The 12,260-nt window shown below is 47.8% G+C and overlaps 1 pseudogene; it reads right to left on the bottom strand.

The window, feature by feature from the left end:
- Positions 1–1,744: 1,744 nt before the first annotated feature.
- LOC124029396 lies at positions 1,745–12,235 on the bottom strand (annotated as a pseudogene).
- Positions 12,236–12,260: the final 25 nt, after the last annotated feature.

Raw genomic sequence — 12,260 nt, 5'->3', positions numbered from 1 at the left:
GTTGTGTTGTGGATATGTGGAGGTATTGAACATGTTGTGGATATGTGTTGGTATTGAACATGTTGTGTTGTGGATATGTGGTGGTATTGAACATGTTGTGTTGTGGATATGTGGTGGTATTGAACATGTTGTGGATATGTGGTGGTATTGAATATGTTGTGTTGTGGATATGTGGAGGTATTGAACATGTTGTGGATATGTGTTGGTATTGAACATGTTGTGTTGTGGATATGTGGTGGTATTGAACATGTTGTGTTGTGGATATGTGGTGGTATTGAACATGTTGTGTTGTGGATATGTGGAAGTATTGAACATGTGGTGGTATTGAACATGTGGTGGTATTGAACATGTTGTGGATATGTGGAGGTATTGAACATGTTGTGATGTGGATATGTGGGGGTATTGAACATGTTGTGTTGTGGATATGTGGGGGTATTGAACATGTTGTGGATATGTGGAGGTATTGAACATGTTGTGGATATGTGGAGGTATTGAACATGTTGTGGATATGTGGTGGTATTGAACATGTTGTGTTGTGGATATGTGATGGTATTGAACATGTTGTGGATATGTGGAGGTATTGAACATGTTGTGGATATGTGGTGGTATTGAACATGTTGTGGATATGTGGTGGTATTGAACATGTTGTGGATATGTAGTGGTATTGAACATGTTGTGTTGTGGAGGTATTGAACATGTTGTAGATATGTGGGGGTATTGAACATGTTGTGGATATGTGGTGTTATTGAACATGCTGTGGATATGTGGAGGTGTAGGGATGTTATATGATGTACTGTTTTATCTTTAGCTCATTCAGTACAAACAGTTAACTGTTTGTCTGCCCAGCCTGGTGCAGGTCTACAATTTTGTTTCTGGTGTCCTTTGACAGCTCTTTGGTCTTGGCCATAGTGGAGTTTGGAGTGTGACTGTGAGGTTGTGGACAGGTGTCTTTTATACTGATAACAAGTTCAAACAGGTGCCATTCATACAGGTAACGAGTGGAGGACAGAGGAGCCTCTTAAAGAAGAAGTTACAGGTCTGTAAGAGCCAGAAATCTTGCTTGTTTGTAGGTGACCAAATACTTATTTTCCACCATAATTTGCAAATAAATTCATAAAAAATCCTGCAATGTGATTTTCTGGATTTTTTTCTTCATTTTGTCTATCATAGTTGAAGTGTACCTATGATAAATTACAGGCCTCTCTCATATTTTTAAGTGGGAGAAATTGCACAATTGGTGGCTGACTAAATACTTTTTTGCCCCACTGTATACTTTCAAAGGCAAATAAATGTAATCTTGCCCATTCACCCTCTGAATGGCACACATACACAATCATGCTTGGTTCAAGTCCCCAGCGACAAAGAATGTTCTTAATGGTTTGTCTACTCAGTGTATATACACATTACTTTATAGCAGAGTCCTATGGGACCTGGTAATAAACAGTCCTACTGGACCTGGTAATAAACAGTCCTACTGGACCTGGTAATAAACAGTCCTACTGGACCTGGTAATAAACAGTCCTACTGGACCTGGTAATAAACAGTCCTACTGGACCTGGTAATAAACAGTCCTATGGGACCTGGTAATAAACAGTCCTATGGGACCTGGTAATAAACAGTCCTACTGGACCTGGTAATAAACAGTCCTACTGGACCTGGTAATAAACAGTCCTACTGGACCTGGTAATAAACAGTCCTACTGGACCTGGTAATAAGTAGTGATCTTTATGAGAGCAAGTCGTACCAGTCGGGCTGCTCCTCCCTGGCCTTGTTAACGTCTTTAGGGCCCAGAAGGTTCCTCCAGTGGTCCACAGCTCCCGTCCTGGCCAGGGCCAGAGCCAACACAGGACCACTGTAACAGAAACACAGTATACAGAGCCAACACAGGACCGCTGTAACAGAAACACAGTCAACAGAGCCAACACAGGACCACTGTAACAGAAACACAGTCAACAGAGCCAACACAGGACCGCTGTAACAGAAACACAGTCAACAGAGCCAACACAGGACCGCTGTAACAGAAACACAGTCAACAGAGCCAACACAGGACCACTGTAACAGAAACACAGTCAACAGAGCCAACACAGGACCGCTGTAACAGAAATACAGTGAATAGGAATAACATAATAGAGACGAGTTAGACAAGGGGGGAATAATAGACTAGGGGGAATAATAGACTAGGGGGAATAATAGACTATGGGGAATAATAGACTATGGGGAATAATAGACTAGGGGGAATAATAGACTAGGGGGAATACTAGACTAGGAGGAATACTAGACTAGGGGGGAATAATAGACTAGGGGGAATAATAGACTAGGGGGAATAATAGACTAGGGGGGAATAATAGACTAGGGGGGAATAATAGACTAGGGGGAATAATAGACTAGGGGGGAATAATAGACTAGGGGGGAATAATAGATTAGGGGGGAATAATAGACTAGATAATATTAGACTAGGGGGAATAATAGACTAGGGGGAATACTAGACCTGAGCCCTAGGACCATGTCCCAGGACTACCTGACATGATGACTCCTTGCTGTCCCCAGTCTGTTATAATCTCCACCCGGCACAGCCAGAAGAGGACTGGCCACCCCACATATGCTCTCTCTAATTCCCTCTTTCCTTCTCTCTCTCGGAGGACCTGAGCCCTAGGACCGTGCCCGATGACTCCTTGCTGTCCCCAGTCCACCTGCCTGTGCTGCTGCTCCAGTTTCAACTGTTCTGCCTTATTATTATTCGACCATGCTGGTCATTTATGAACATTTTAACATCTTGGCCATGTTCTGTTATAATCTCCACCCAGCACAGCCAGAAGAGGACTGGCCACCCCACATAGCCTGGTTCCTTTCTAGGTTTCTTCCTAGGTTTTGGCCTTTCTAGGGAGTTTTTCCTAGCCACCGTGCTTCTACACCTGCATTGCTTGCTGTTTGGGGTTTTAGGCTGGGTTTCTGTACAGCACTTTGAGATATCAGCTGATGTACGAAGGGCTATATAAATACATTTGATTTGATTTGATTTGACTAGAAAATAATAGACCAGGGGGAATAATAGACTAGGGGGAATAATAGACTAGGGGGAATAATAGACTAGGGGGAATAATAGACTAGGGGGAATAATAGACTAGGGGGAATAATAGACTAGGGGGGAATAATAGACTAGGGGAATACTAAACTAGAGAATAATAGACTAGGGGGAATAATAGACTAGGGGGAATACTAAACTAGAGAATAATAGACCAGGGGAATAATAGACTAGGGGGAATAATAGACTAGGGGAATAATAGACTAGGGGGAATAATAGACTAGGGGGAATAATAGACTAGGGGGAATAATAGACTAGGGGGAATAATAGACCAGGGGGAATAATAGACTAGGGGGAATAATAGACTAGGGGGAATAATAGACTAGGGGGAATAATAGACTAGGGGGAATAATAGACCAGGGGGAATAATAGACTAGGGGGAATAATAGACCAGGGGGAATAATAGACTAGGGGGAATAATAGACCAGGGGGAATAATAGACTAGGGGGAATAATAGACTAGGGGGAATAATAGACCAGGGGGAATAATAGACTAGGGGGATAATAGACTAGGGGAATAATAGACTAGGGGGAATAATAGACTAGAGAATAATAGACTATGGGGAATAATAGACTAGGGGGAATAATAGACTAGGGGGAATAATAGACTAGGGGGAATAATAGACTATGGGGAATAATAGACTAGGGGAATACTAAACTAGAGAATAATAGACTAGGGGAATACTAAACTAGAGAATAATAGACTAGGGGGAATAATAGACTAGGGGGAATAATAGACTAGGGGAATACTAAACTAGAGAATAATAGACTAGGGGGAATAATAGACTAGGGGGAATAATAGACTAGGGGGAATAATAGACTAGGGGGAATAATAGACTAGGGGAATACTAAACTAGAGAATAATAGACTAGGGGGAATAATAGACCAGGGGGAATAATAGACTAGGGGAATACTAAACTAGAGAATAATAGACTAGGGGGAATAATAGACTAGGGGGAATAATAGACTAGGGGGAATACTAAACTAGAGAATAATAGACTAGTGGGAATAATAGACTAGGGGGAATAATAGACTAGGGGGAATAATAGACTAGGGGGAATAATAGACTAGGGGGAATAATAGACTAGGGGGAATAATAGACTAGGGGGAATAATAGACTAGGGGAATAATAGACTAGGGGGAATAATAGACTAGGGGAATAATAGACTAGGGGGAATAATAGACTAGGGGGGAATAATAGACTAGGGGGAATACTAAACTAGAGAATAATAGACTAGGGGGAATAATAGACTAGGGGGAATACTAAACTAGAGAATAATAGACTAGGGGGAATAATAGACTAGATTATATTAGACTAGGGGGACTAATAGACTAGATAATAATAGACTAGGGGGAATAATAGACTAGAGAATATTAGACTAGGGGGAATAATAGACTAGGGGGAATACTAGACTAGAGAATAATAGACTAGGGGGAATAATAGACTAGGGGGAATAATAGACTAGGGGGAATACTAGACTAGAGAATAATAGACTAGGGGGGAATAATAGACTAGGGGGGAATAATAGACTAGGGGGGAATAATAGACTAGATAATATTAGACTAGGGGGAATAATAGACTAGGGGGAATAATAGGGATGAGATCTTATAAAGACCACTGATGCCAAATTGTTTTTGATTTGTCTTCTTGCTTTGATATTGTAGTTCTCTTGTGTTTCATTTGTCAGATGGTTACCTGGTCATGTTGTGCAGTAGGGCAGGGAAGTAGTCCTGGTCAACATGTCGTTTGTAGAACCGTCTGGCCTGTTCCTCTGTTAATATCACCTCTCTGGAGAGACACAGTGAAGCCAGCCTCATGGATACGAGACCAGATCTCATCTGGAACAGAAACCCATACTGAACCATCCTCGTGGAGACCAGACCAGATCTCATCTGGAACAGAAACCCATACTGCACCATCCTCATGGAGACCAGATCTCATCTGGAACAGAAAACCATACTGAACCATCCTCATGGATACGAGACCAGATCTCATCTGGAACAAAAACCCATACTGCACCATCCTCATGGAGACCAGACCAGATCTCATCTGGAATAGAAAACCATATTGAACCAGCCTCATGGAGACCAGATCTCATCTGGAACAGAAAACCATACTGCACCATCCTCATGGAGACCAGACCTGATCTGATCTAGAATAGAAAACCATACTGAACCAGCCTCATGGAGACCAGACCAGATCTCATATAGAATAGAAAACCATACTGCACCATCCTCATGGAGACCAGACCTGATCTGATCTAGAATAGAAAACCATACTGAACCAGCCTCATGGAGACCAGATCTCATCTGGAACAGAAACCCATACTGAACCATCCTCATGGAGACCAGATCTCATCTGGAACAGAAACCCATACTGAACCAGCCTCATGGAGACCAGACCTGATCTAGAATAGAAAACCATACTGAACCAGCCTCATGGAGACCAGACCTGATCTAGAATAGAAAACCATACTGAACCAGCCTCATTGAGACCAGACCAGATCTAGAATAGAAAACCATACTGAACCAGCCTCATGGAGACCAGACCTGATCTAGAATAGAAAACCATACTGAACCAGCCTCATGGAGACCAGACCAGATCTAGAATAGAAAACCATACTGAACCATCCTCATGGATACGAGACCAGATCTCATCTGGAACAAAAACCCATACTGCACCATCCTCATGGAGACCAGACCAGATCTCATCTGGAACAGAAACCCATACTGAACCAGCCTCATGGAGACCAGACCTGATCTAGAATAGAAAACCATACTGAACCAGCCTCATGGAGACCAGACCTGATCTAGAATAGAAAACCATACTGAACCAGCCTCATGGAGACCAGACCTGATCTAGAATAGAAAACCATACTGAAACAGCCTCATGGAGACCAGACCTGATCTAGAATAGAAAACCATACTGAACCAGCCTCATGGAGACCAGACCAGACCTCATCTAGAATTGAAAACCATACTGAACCAGCCTCATGGAGACCAGACCAGATCTAGAATAGAAAACCATACTGAACCAGCCTCATGGAGACCAGACCAGATCTCATCTAGAATAGAAAACCATACTGAACCATCCTCATGGAGACCAGACCTGATCTAGAATAGAAAACCATAATGAACCAGCCTCATGGAGACCAGACCTGATCTAAAATAGAAAACCATACTGAACCAGCCTCATGGAGACCAGACCTGATCTAGAATAGAAAACCATACCGAACCAGCCTCATTGAGACCAGACCAGATCTAGAATAGAAAACCATACTGAACCAGCCTCATTGAGACCTGATCTAGAATAGAAAACCATACTGAACCAGCCTCATGGAGACCAGACCAGACCTGATCTAGAATAGAAAACCATACTGAACCATCCTCATGGAGACCAGACCAGACCTGATCTAGAATAGAAAACCATACTGAACCAGCCTCAGAACAGAACAGAATAGTTTAGAAAAGGTCATCAAAATGATGCTTCAATATGCCTTCAGACTATTTCTGATATTTCTTTCAGTTGTCAGAAAAACATTTTGAGGAATCGCTAATAAATGACTAAACCGTGAAAATCTCAGAACGCAAATGACTTCTTCACTGCATACAGCCCTGTGATGCTGTTAAGCTGATTTTAGAAACAGACGTGTGTTGTGTACAGTACTGGCACGCGCCACCTTTGCTCTCCCTGGAGAGGTTGGGTCGGATGAGAGCCAGTGTCCTCTCCACTCGCCCTTCCTCCTCGTGCTGCTCTGCCCGGGAAGAAGTCCTGAAGCTGGGGAAGAAGAAAGCCAGCTCCCTCCTGGCCTGATGGCTGTCGTCACTACCGTGGAGCGAGTTGAACAGGGTTTCACTGCCATACTGGGCACGTAGGCTAGGGGAGGGAGGAGGGAGGCGGAAGGGAGGGAGGAGAGGAGGGGAAGGAGTGAGAAGAGACAGAGGAGGTGAGAGGAAGGTATGGAGGAAGGGAGAGAAGAGAGAGATGGAGAGGATGGGAAGGGAGAGGTTGAAAGAGGGGAGAGAAAAGGGAGGAGGAGAGAAGAGGGAGGAGAAGAGGGTAGAGGAAGGGAAGGGAAATAGGAGGACAGATGGTTACTCTGCTGCTGACCAGTGAGGATAGTTAGGAGAGGAACGGTGCCTTGGGTGTGTCTGTTCTGTTGGAGCAACAATCTGTGTCGATACATGCCATCTTCATTCAGTGAAGTGAATGTCCACACAGCCCTCAAACTAAGCATCTACAACACGTACACAGATACATACCACTATTAGAAATTAAAAACCCTCAAATGTTTGTACTGAATATATGTTACTTTAATATTATGATCATTGAGTATTGTGCCCGTGTCCTGTTCCTGTATAAATACTGTGTTTCTGGATTAGGACTGTGTTTCTGGATTAGGATCGTGTTTCTGGATTAGGGCTGTGTTTCTGGATTAGGATCGTGTTTCTGGATTAGGGCCGTGTTTCTGGATTAGGACTGTGTTTCTGGATTAGGACTGTGTTTCTGGATTAGGGCCTTGTTTCTGGATTAGGACTGTGTTTCTGGATTAGGGCCGTGTTTCTGGATTAGGGCCGTGTTTCTGGATTAGGACCGTGTTTCTGGATTAGGACCGTGTTTCTGGATTAGGACTGTGTTCCTGTATAAATACTGTGTTTCTGGATTAGGAAAGTGTTTCTGGATTAGGGCCGTGTTTCTGGATTAGGACCGTGTTTCTGGATTAGGACTGTGTTTCTGGATTAGGATCGTGTTTCTGGATTAGGACTGTGTTTCTGGATTAGGACTGTGTTTCTGGATTAGGACTGTGTTTCTGGATTAGGACTGTGTTTCTGTGATTAGGGCTGTGTTTCTGGATTAGGGCTGTGTTTCTGGATTAGGAGTCATATTTTTAACTGTACCTCTCAGGTTTATCCCTCCTGGCTTCCTCTATGTCTGCTGGACCAATAAACTCCCCTCCATGCTGGCACCACATTACCTGACCCCCCCCTCTGAGAGACCACCAGGACATGAGAGGGGCCACTGGACATGAACTGGATCAGGTCTTCAAAACAGGCCTGGGAACACACAGGTAATAGTGATGGGCATTCCCAGTATTTTCAGTGAGACAGATCTTTTATCTCCTTTCACCTAAAAGAGGCGTTTGGCTCCCAAAAGACTCTCTGTTTAGTTCTGGTAGAAATCTACTGACCTCTCCTACTTAGTTCTGGTAGAAATCTACTGACCTCTCCTACTTAGTTCTGGTAGAAATCTACTGACCTCTCCTACTTTGTTCTGGTAGAAATCTCGTGCTTCAGAGTCGCTCAGCGTTTCTCCTCGTGGGCTAGGATCTCAAACCCGGCATCCTGAATCTTCATGATAATCTCACTAGTTTTGCCGTGAGCCAGCGTTTGGTTTGATGATGGCCACCGTGTATGATTTACTGTCTGAACTACAGACAGAGTCACTTGGCTGTAGAACACTGGTTAAAGTTGACGGAAAATGAACAAATGACACATGTAAGGTGAATGAGTTTAGTACCAAGCGTATCTTCATCACTTTGATCCTCCTCCTCGTCTTCATCTATCAAACCTTCATCTTTCACCTGAACAACACAGAATAGCAAAGAGTGTATCCTACAGGTCAGTCCTTTTAATTCTCAAGCAATCAGCATGTATGAATATTTGAGTCTACCTTGCTGTTTGTAAGTGTATGTGTGTGTGTGTGTGTGTGTGTGTGTGTGTGTGTGTGTGTGTGTGTGTGTGTGTGTGTGTGTGTGTGTGTGTGTGTGTGTGTGTGTGTGGTGTGTGTGTGTGTGTAGTGTCGGTTTTGACTCACCACTCTGCGTTCCCCCTCCTCCTCCAGGACAGTCTTCTCTCTGGCCAGTTCCTCCAACACCATCCTCTGGAGGACAGGAGCGTTAGCCCCCGCAGCACTGAGACCATCTCCCCCCTGAGCCAGATACAGAGGTTTGGGTCAACATCCTCTAGAGGAGAGGAGCGTTAGCCCCCGCAGCACTGAGACCATCTCCCCCTGAGCCAGATACAGAGGTTTGGGTCAACATCCTCTAGAGGAGAGGAGCGTTAGCCCCCGCAGCACTGAGACCATCTCCCCCTGAGCCAGATACAGAGGTTTGGGTCAACATCCTCTAGAGGAGAGGAGCGTTAGCCAGCCGCAGCACTGAGACCATCTCCCCCTGAGCCAGATACAGAGGTTTGGGTCAACATCCTCTAGAGGAGAGGAGCGTTAGCCCCCCGCAGCACTGAGACCATCTCCCCCTGAGCCAGATACAGAGGTTTGGGTCCTCTAGAGGAGAGGAGCGTTAGCCCCCCGCAGCACTGAGACCATCTCCCCCCTGAGCCAGATACAGAGGTTTGGGTCAACATCCTCTAGAGGAGAGGAGCGTTAGCCCCCACGCAGCACTGAGACCATCTCCCCCCTGAGCCAGATACAGAGGTTTGGGTCAACATCCTCTAGAGGAGAGGAGCGTTAGCCAGCCGCAGCACTGAGACCATCTCCCCCTGAGCCAGATACAGAGGTTTGGGTCAACATCCTCTAGAGGAGAGGAGCGTTAGCCAGCCGCAGCACTGAGACCATCTCCCCCTGAGCCAGATACAGAGGTTTGGGTCCTCTAGAGGAGAGGAGCGTTAGCCCCCGCAGCACTGAGACCATCTCCCCCCCTGGAGCCAGATACAGAGGTTTGGGTCAACATCCTCTAGAGGAGAGGAGCGTAGCCAGCCGCAGCACTGAGACCATCTCCCCCCTGAGCCAGATACAGAGAGGTTTGGGTCAACATCCTCTAGGAGGAGAGGAGCGTTAGCCAGCCGCAGCACTGAGACCATCTCCCCCCTGAGCCAGATACAGAGGTTTGGGTCCTCTAGAGGAGAGGAGCGTTAGCCCCCGCAGCACTGAGACCATCTCCCCTGAGCCAGATACAGAGGTTTGGGTCAACATCCTCTAGAGGAGAGGGAGCGTTAGCCAGCCGCAGCACTGAGACCATCTCCCCTGAGCCAGATACAGAGGTTTGGGTCCTCTAGAGGAGAGGAGCGTTAGCCCCCGCAGCACTGAGACCATCTCCCCCCTGAGCCAGATACAGAGGTTTGGGTCCTCTAGAGGAGAGGAGCGTTAGCCCCCGCAGCACTGAGACCATCTCCCCCTGAGCCAGATACAGAGGTTTGGGTCAACATCCTCTAGAGGAGAGGAGCGTTAGCCCCCGCAGCACTGAGACCATCTCCCCCCTGAGCCAGATACAGAGGTTTGGGTCAACATCCTCGAGAGGAGAGGAGCGTTAGCCCCCCGCAGCACTGAGACCATCTCCCCTGAGCCAGATACAGAGGTTTGGGTCAACATCCTCTAGAGGAGAGGAGCGTTAGCCAGCCGCAGCACTGAGACCATCTCCCCTGAGCCAGATACAGAGTTTGGGTCAACATCCTCTAGAGGAGAGGAGCGTTAGCCCCCCCGCAGCACTGAGACCATCTCCCCCTGAGCCAGATACAGAGAGTTTAGGTCAGCTCTAGAGGAGAGGAGCGTTAGCCCCCGCAGCACTGAGACCATCTCCCCCTGAGCCAGATACAGAGGTTTGGGTCAACATCCTCTAGAGGAGAGGAGCGTTAGCCCCGCAGCACTGAGACCATCCCCCCTGAGCCAGATACAGAGGTTTGGGTCCACATCCTCTAGAGGAGGGAGCGTTAGCCCCGCAGCACTGAGACCATCTCCCCCCTGAGCCAGATACAGAGGTTGGGTCCATCTAGGAGAGGAGCGTTAGCCAGCCGCAGCACTGAGACCATTCCCCCTGAGCCAGATACAGAGGGTTTGGGTCAACATCTCTAGAGGAGAGGAGGCGTAGCCAGCCGCAGCACTTAGAACCATCTCCCCCTGGGAGCCAGAGATTACAGAGGCTTGGGTCAACATCTCTAGAGAGAGGAGCGTTAGCCCCCGCAGCACTGAGACCATCTCCCCTGAGCCAGATGCAGAGGTTTGGGTCAGAGGAGAGGAGCGTTAGCCCCCGCAGCACTGGAAGACCATCTCCCCCTAGCCAGATACAGAGGTTTAGGTCCTCCCTGAGCGTGCCAGCCGCAGCACTGGACCATCTCCCCCTGAGCCAGATACAGAGGTTTGGGTCCTCTAGAGGAGAGGAGCGTTAGCCAGCCGCAGCACTGAGACCATCTCCCCCCTGAGCCAGATACAGAGGTTTGGGTCCTCTAGAGAGAGGAGCGTTAGCCCCCCGCAGCACTGAGACCATCTCCCCCTGAGCCAGATACAGAGGTTTGGGTCCTCTGGAGGAGAGGAGCGTTGGCCCCCATAGCTGAGACCATCTCTCCCCTGAGCCAGATACAGAGGTTTGGGTCCTCTAGAGGAGAGGGAGCGTTAGCCCCCGCAGCACTGAGACCATCTCCCCCCTGAGCCAGATACAGAGGTTTGGGTCCTCACAGAGAAAGGAGCGTTAGCCCCCGCAGCACTGAGACCATCTCCCCTGAGCCAGATACCGAGTTTGGGTCTCTAGAGGAGAGGAGCGTTGGCCCCCCGCAGCACTGAGACCATCTCCCCCTGAGCCAGATACAAGTTTTGGAGTCCTCTAGAGAGGCGTTAGCCCCCGCAGCACTGAGACCATCTCCCCCCTGAGCCAGATACAGAGGTTTGGGTCCTCTAGAGGAGAAGGGAGCGTTAGCCCCCCCGCAGCACTGAGACCATCTCCCCCCTGAGCCAGATACAGAGGTTTGGGTCCTCTAGAGGAGAGGAGCGTTAGCCCCCGCAGCACTGAGACCATCTCCCCCTGAGCCAGATACAGAGGTTTGGGTCCTCTAGAGGAGAGGAGCGTTAGCCCCCGCAGCACTGAGACCATCTCCCCCTGAGCCAGATACAGAGGTTTGGGTCCTCTAGAGGAGAGGAGCGTTAGCCCCCGCAGCACTGAGACCATCTCCCCCTGAGCCAGATACAGAGGTTTGGGTCCTCTAGAGGAGAGGAGCGTTAGCCCCCGCAGCACTGAGACCATCTCCCCCTGAGCCAGATACAGAGGTTTGGGTCCTCTAGAGGAGAGGAGCGTTAGCCCCCGCAGCACTGAGACCATCTCCCCCCTGAGCCAGATACAGAGGTTTGGGTCCTCTAGAGGAGAGGAGCGTTAGCCCCCCGCAGCACTGAGACCATCTCCCCCTGAGCCAGATACAGAGGTTTGGGTCCTCTAGAGGAGAGGAGCGTTAGCCCC

The sequence above is a fragment of the Oncorhynchus gorbuscha genome, unplaced genomic scaffold, assembly GCF_021184085.1.
Source record: "Oncorhynchus gorbuscha isolate QuinsamMale2020 ecotype Even-year unplaced genomic scaffold, OgorEven_v1.0 Un_scaffold_6216, whole genome shotgun sequence".
Lineage (NCBI taxonomy): Eukaryota > Metazoa > Chordata > Actinopteri > Salmoniformes > Salmonidae > Oncorhynchus > Oncorhynchus gorbuscha.
This window is presented reverse-complemented; position numbering and strand designations above follow the sequence as displayed.